The 7,305-nt window shown below is 39.9% G+C and overlaps 1 protein-coding gene and 1 pseudogene across 1 annotated transcript in view; both read left to right on the top strand.

Moving 5' to 3' along the window:
• The first annotated feature begins 1,392 nt into the window (after nt 1–1,392).
• Nucleotides 1,393–7,305, top strand: part of C3AR1 (complement C3a receptor 1) — a 29,972-nt gene continuing 24,059 nt past the window's right edge. The window contains exon 1 of the mRNA XM_006146628.3: nt 1,393–1,457. The gene's annotated coding sequence lies outside the window, so the exon portion shown is untranslated. The remainder of the gene's footprint in view (nt 1,458–7,305) is intronic.
• LOC102487380 (KATNB1-like protein 1 pseudogene) overlaps nt 6,391–7,305 on the top strand; it is a 1,270-nt pseudogene continuing 355 nt past the window's right edge.

Here is a 7,305-nt window from a genome sequence, read left to right as displayed (position 1 = left end):
AATGGATTGAAAAACTGTGGCACATATACTCTATGGAATACTATTCAGCCTTTAAGAACAACAAAACCCTGACTTTTGACAGAAAGTGGAAGAATATGGAAGATTTACTGCTGAGTGAAGCAAGCCAGGCTATGAAGGAGAGACACTGTATGTCCCCACTTAATATATACTGAATGTCCGCACTCTGTAACAGAAACTGACGGGCTAAAGGATGTACAAACAGAAGAGGTGGTTGTGAATGCCAGATGTGGTGTGTGTGGAGGAGTGGGGCCTGGGGAAGAACATTTGGAGGAGGGATATGAAGACAGCATTGTTGAAACAGGGAGGTAGTGTTGCTATATTTTGATCAACTAGACCGGGGAGAAATGTTCATATATTGAAATGATCACCTTGTAAGCTAAATAATGTAATTGAATGTATTTTAAAAAATGTAAATAAAATTAAAAAAAAAAAACTTCTGCCTGAAATTCTCATCTTTAGCCTAATTTGGAAAATGGATGTTTTCACATATCAGATCAAACAATACCTCCTCTGTGACTTTGCCAGGTACTTCAGACGATTTTTCTCTAATGCCTCCTCTTGCTTCCGTTATAGTGATCTTTTTTGTTGTACCTTATAAGTTAACAGTGCTTCAAATATCTCTCACTAAAGCATGAACTTCCTAAAGCCAGGAACTTTGCTTTTTGATATTTATATTTCCAACACTGAGCACAACACTCTTACCATAGTAGGTACACTATAATATTAAATCATCAAAATTTTAAATTTAGATAGAATCATTTAACATATTAATTTGGTCATTTCCCCTAAATTCCCCAACTTCAGGACTCTACATGTACTTGCTGAAAAAAAAAATCAAAAAGTATAAAAGGGTATAAAATGAAAATGAAAAGTTCACACCTCTATATTTTTAACAACTTTATGCCAATAAACTCAATAATTTAAATTAAATGGTCAGGGCTGGCAGGTGGCTCGGTGGTTGGGGCACTGAACTCCAGTAGGGCTGGCTACAGTTTGAATTCCTGGTGGCTACAGTTCAAGACCTGGTGGCTTGCTTTCTCATTTTCCTTTTCTCTCTGTCTCTCTCTGGCCAAAATTTTAAAAATAGTAATAAATAAAAATAAATAAATAATTATTTTTTAATTAATTAAATGGTCATCAACGGCCACAATTTACTAAAGTTAATTCAAGAAAGAAAGAATGTCTGAATAGTCCTCTGTTTTTTAACTTAATTTGTTAACTGACAGTTTTCCCACAGAACTTTAGGCTTACATGGCTCTACCATAGATCAAGGTTTTTATGAGATAATCATTACCTTGGACTATGATTTGGATCATGGTTTGTCCCCAAAAGACTCATGTTTTGGAATTTGGTCCCTAATGTGATTTCGGTGGGAAGTGGAGACATCTTTAAGAGGAGACCCACCTTTAATGTGCGCAGGCACCATGCCAGACAAGGTTGGTACGTGTCAGTGGACTGAGAAATGTGGGTGGGCACCATCTAATCAGTTGGGAGTGGAGGAGGGACAAACAGTGCAAGTGGAAAAGTTTGTTCTTCCTTCTTCCTCTCACTGCATGTTCCTTCCTCTCTCTCTGCTTCTGCTGTCCATATTGTACTGCTTTCCAACCAACAGAATCATGAGCCAAATAAACCTCTGTCTGTATAAAGTTTCAGGTTATTTCTGTGTAGCAACACAATAATGAACTAGGATATCTTGATACCAAAACCAGACATGGGACCAGCAGATGGCATAATGGTTACATTGCTGGACTCTCAAATAGTCAACCTGGCCTGGTGTACTGGACCCCACAGCTTAAAACTCATACCGGGCACGTGTGAATGCCTGCCCAAAATCCCAAGAGGAGAATGGAAGAGAAGGGATTACAGCATGGCCATCCCCAGGGGGTAATTTCTCACTTTCTGTCTGTCTCTGTCTCTCTGGTGAGTACACAGACGTTGTAGCAAAAATCTCTCTCTCTAAAAAAAAAAAAAAAAGAGGGACTGGACTGGCAGGTGGTGTGGTGGTTAAGGGTACTGGACTCCCACATGGTCAATCACGGTTTGAGTCTCAGACCTAGCGGCCTGCTTTCTCACTTTCTTTCTCTCTGTCTCTCTCTCTCTGTCTTTCTGTCCCTCTTGTAAAAAACTAAAATAAAGTTAAATAAAATAATTCCTAAAATATCACGCAACTTCAAAAAAAAAGAAGACAAAGCTGTTACAAGAAAACTACATGATAATATCCCTCATGAGAAAAACTTAGTAAAATACAGACAAATCAAATCCAACAATAGTACAAAGGATATGATGTCATGACCAACTGGGGTTTATCCCAATAATTTAGGGTTAGTTTAATATTCAAAAATTGATAAAAGATGGGGCCAGCAAGTGGCAAGGTGGTCAAGGTGCTGGACTCCCACCTGACCAACCACAGTTCGAGTCCCGGACCTGCTGACTTGCTTTTTCACTTTCCCTCTCTTTCTCCCTTTCTCTGATAAGCACACCTATATGAAATTAAATAATAATAATAAAGGACTGGCAGGTAGCATAGTGGCTAAGGACGCTGTTCTCCCACATGGCCAACCATGGTTCAAGTCCTGGACCTAACAGCTTGCTTTCTCACTTTCCCTCTGTCTCTCTCTCTCTCTGTGTCTCTCTCTGGTCAAATTGGAATGGATGAATAAATAAATAAAGTTAAATAAAAAAGAATTATTTTAAATAATAATAATACATTAAATGACTAATTATTTTTAAAAATTTAATAAATTCAGAATAAAGAAAAAGCATTTATGGTCCAGTACCATAACCTAATGGTTAAGGGAGCTGGATTCCACATGGTCAACCACAGCTTGACTCCTAGTCCTGTGGCTTGAAAAGTACACTCGGCACGTGGGCATGTATGCCCCAAATCACAATAGGATGAAGGAATAGAGGAAAGGATTGCAGAGTAACCACATCCCATTGAGGGGTACTCTCTCCCTCACTTTCTGGCAAGCACACATGCCCTTTGGCAATTAAGGGGAGGGGAGGGCAGCAGGTGGCATGGTGATTAAGGTGTTGGACTCCTACATGGCCGACAGGGATTCATATCCCAGACCTGGTAGCTTGGTTTCTCACTTTCCCTTTCTCTCTCTCTCTCTCTCTCTCTTTGGTCAAATTAAAAGATGAATGATAGGGGCTGGCAGGTGGCATGATGATTAAGGCACTAGACTCCCACTGGCTAACCATGGTTCATGTCCTGGACCTGGTAGCTTGCTTTCTCAATTTTCCTCTCTCTCTCTCTCTCTCCCTCTCTAAATATATGTGTGTGTGTGTATATATATATATATCTCTTTAACTAAAATAATAATGATGATTTTGGTGAGTAAAATTAAATAAAATAATCATTTAAAAAGATAAATAAAAATTAAGTAAATAAAGAATTTTTTTAAAAAAAGGAAAAAAAATAAGCATATTAGTATCCCAATAGAAGTGGGAGGAAAAAAATCATCTCTCTTGCTGTCACTCACTATGTCCTTAGCTGACCACATTACATAATTTTCCAAATATACGTTTTCTATTCATGCTGAACATATTTGCACAGCTTGAGAGCTGACCCTATAGTGAAGCGGTTAAGCAACATACATAGGAAATTAGGACCCATGTGGATGACTGCAGTTAAAATCTTGGCCCCAGTAGTTTGAAAACTACTGCAGGCACAAGTGCATGTGTGCCCAAAATCCAGGAGGATGGAGAAGTAGAGGAGAAAGGATTGCAGCATGACCACTCTCTACTGGGAAGACACATGCTTTTACACTCTCTGGTGAGTACACGCACCCTCTAACGATAAAAATACAAAACAAAACAAACATGTATTTGTACAGGCTGAAATGCCCTTCCCATTCATTCCTTGGTAAGGTATCTTGAAATCTAATATAAAGATGAATATTTCTGAGATCTCCTTAACTTCTCAAAAATAGAGCTAGTAAACCCTCAACGTTCCCACATTTTTTATAGCTATTTTACCTCTTATGTTTAATTGTGCAATCACATCTATTTTTCCAAGGGCAAGAAACCTAATTGTATTTTCCCAGCACTTAGCAGTTTCCATAATAGAGATAAGAACTCTCTACCACTTTCTGTTACATGAATGATCGTCTCAGCTTGCCCTGATGGACATCGCATGTGTTCTTTCTCAATCAAGATCATTTAAAATGTCTTAACCGGGCCCAGGGGGTGGCTTGGTGATAAAGGGAATTGGATCCCACAAGGCCCGTGGCATGGTTTGAGTCCTAGACTTTGTGGCTTGGAAAACACGCGGGGTGCTTGCCCAAAATCCCAAAACGAGGGAGAAATGGAGAAGGGAGTGAAGCATGACCATCCCCCATAAAGGTTGCTTTCGCACTTTCCCTCTCTCTCTGTCTCTTCCTGGCAAGCACACATGCCTCAAAATAAAATAAAATGTCTCAACTGGAATTCCCCCCTATTCACCACTGGAGGGTAGCAGCTACACAAAGCAGTAGATTAACTGCAACTTAAAAAAAAAAAAAAAAAAAAAAAAAGTCAAGCCAATTTTTGCGTATGTGTGACTTTCCAAGTGTGTGTGATTTAACCGAGTCCAACAACAGCACTTTGGTTGGAAATGAGGGCGATCTCAAATCTTGATTGCTTTTGGGTATAAGTTAAACATGAAAGTAAGTCCTGGTTTTCTTGACTTTTCCCCACCAGTAATATATCCCTCAGTTTCCTTTTTCTTCTTTACCCACACACAAAAAAGTTATTTGTCGCAGGTTTTTGAATTTTGAAGTACCTTTACTCGGGATAGGGCTATCAATGTTATTTGATAAAGTATAATTTTCATAAATCCTGAAGTGTTACACATGCAATGATAATAAAACTTATGAAAACATTTATATTTACAGACTTTTCTTCACTAAAATGGACTTAAATGACCTTGTAGTTTAAATAAAAATTAATTATTATTTAGTTTAACCAGAGAAAGAGACATAGAAAAAGAAAGTGAGAAAGCAAGCTGCCAGGTCCAAGACTTGAACCACAGTCAGCCAGGTGGGAGTCCAGCGTCTTTAACCACCACACCACCTGCCAGCCCCTCAAATTCCACATTTTACAAGTAAGAAACTTGAATCTTGGATGTATCAAATCATTTATACATTCACATTCTTGGCGATATAGTCAGGATTGGAGTTTCAAAGTTCATGATTTAGTCTTTTCATTATATCCACTCTATATTATATAAGACACACCAAGATACTGATTCAAAAACAGTACACGGAGACCAGCAGATGGTGAAACGGCTTCATTGTTGTACTCCCACATAGTCAACTGCAGTTCCAGTCCCGGACCCAGTGGCTTAAAACTCATGCCAGGTACATGTGCATACATTTTCAAAATCCTGAGAGGAGAATGGAGGTGAAGGGATTGCGGAGTGGCCATGCCCCCAGAGGGTGATTTCTCACTGTTTCTCTGTCTCTCCAGCAATGAACACACCCTGTAGCAAAAATCTCTCTTGAAAAAAAAACAAAAACAAAAACAATATACATGTGTAGTTTTGCACACGTTTATGTTTTTCATTTACTATAATCCATAAAGATAGCTTCATGAATATGTAATGATATATGGAATTTTTGTTGAACTTATGTTTATACTAAAAAATTGAAATAGCCTCGTATTGGGGGAGAGATGAGAGCAGGAGAAAAGAGGGTGGGCCCCATAGTCTAGTGGTTAGGAGAGCTAGATCTCATAGGGGACCACAGTTCAAATCCCAGCCCTGGCAATTTGAAAAACACACCAGGTACAAGTGTATACATAACACAAATCCCAACAGGATGGAGAAATGGAAGAGATGGGATTGCAGTGTAACTGCTCTCCACTGGGGAGGTGCTTCTCCTTCTTCCTCTGTCTCTTTGTCTCTCTGTCAAGCACATGTGCTCTCTGTCAATTACAAAACAAAATAGAAATAGGGACCAGCAGATGGCATAATGGTTACATTGCTGAACTCCGACATAGTCGACCACGGTTTGAGTCCTGAACTCGGCAACTTAAAACTTACACCAGGCACATGTGTGTGCATGCCCAGAGTCCTGAGAGGAGAATGGAGGAGAATGGATTGCGGCATGGCCATCCCCCTGGGTGGTGATTTCTTGCTTTCTGTCTCTCTGTCTCTCTGTCTCTCCAGCAAGTGCACATGCTCTCAAACAAAAATCTCTCTCTCAAAAAAATAGAAATAATCTAAAAGTACATTACATCAATGAAGTAATTTGCCTGTTAAAAATGGAGATTGAGGAGTGGGGCCAGGCTGGGAGCGGAGGGATGCTCTAGGCTGCCCAGAGAGACTTGTCAGAGTCAGTGCTAGGCTGATGAGCCGAGGTACCATGAGGCATCAGCATTTAAGAGATGAAGGCATCTGAAAGCCACAATGTTAAAAAAAAATGGAACTTCTGGGACCAGCAGTTGGTACAATGGCTATGTTGCTGGACTCCCATGTAGTCGACCACAGTTCGAGTCCCAGACCTGGTGGCTTAAACTCACGCTGGGCACGTGTGTTTACGTGCCCAAGATCCAGAGAGGAGAATGGAGGAGAAAGGATTGTGGCATGGTCATCCTCTCTGGGGGGTGATTTCTCACTTTCTGTCTCTCTGTCTCTCTCTCTCTCTCTGTCTGGTGAGCACACGCGCCCTATAGCAAAAACCCCCCATAAAAAAAAAAAAAAAAAAAAAAAAAAAACAACTTCTATAATAGCACTGAGGATCATCCCATTGGTCTTCCTAGAAAAGGGATCTCTAATTTCACTAATAACATGAAGTAGGTTAAGAAATCTCCAAAACAGTTGGCTGCTTACGTAAATAGAACAGTTGGACACGCTGCGAGAAGCCCAGATAAACTATGTAAGGTGATCTATTGCAGAAAGAAAGTTCATTATCCCTTTTCAGATATTTGTTACAGAAAAAAAAAAAAAAAAAAAAAAAAAGTCCCCTAGAAGTGGGGATTGTGACATGACAAATAAAGAAAATGAACTTAATTGTGCAGGCCACCTGCCTGAAAAATTACACCATGATGGGGCTGGCAAGTGGTGTGGTGGTTAAGGGTTCTGAACTCTCACACAGCCAACTGTGGTTCGAGTCCTGGACCTAGCAGTTTGCCTTCTCACATGAACTGGCATCTGCAGACTTCCTGCCCAAAAATTACACCACGATAGTTGAACATATTTAGTTAACGCCAGTGATTCTGGTTCTTCACAGACAGGAAGCCCATCATCAAAATACAGTGGGTTTTTCCTGAGGTTTCTCAGGACCATGAAACAATGGCCCA

The sequence above is a fragment of the Tupaia chinensis genome, unplaced genomic scaffold (genome assembly GCF_000334495.1).
Source record: "Tupaia chinensis unplaced genomic scaffold, TupChi_1.0 Scaffold000183_1, whole genome shotgun sequence".
In the NCBI taxonomy this organism is placed as follows: Eukaryota; Metazoa; Chordata; class Mammalia; order Scandentia; family Tupaiidae; genus Tupaia; species Tupaia belangeri.
Note: the sequence above shows the minus strand (reverse complement) of the source record. Positions and strands in the feature narration are given on the sequence as shown.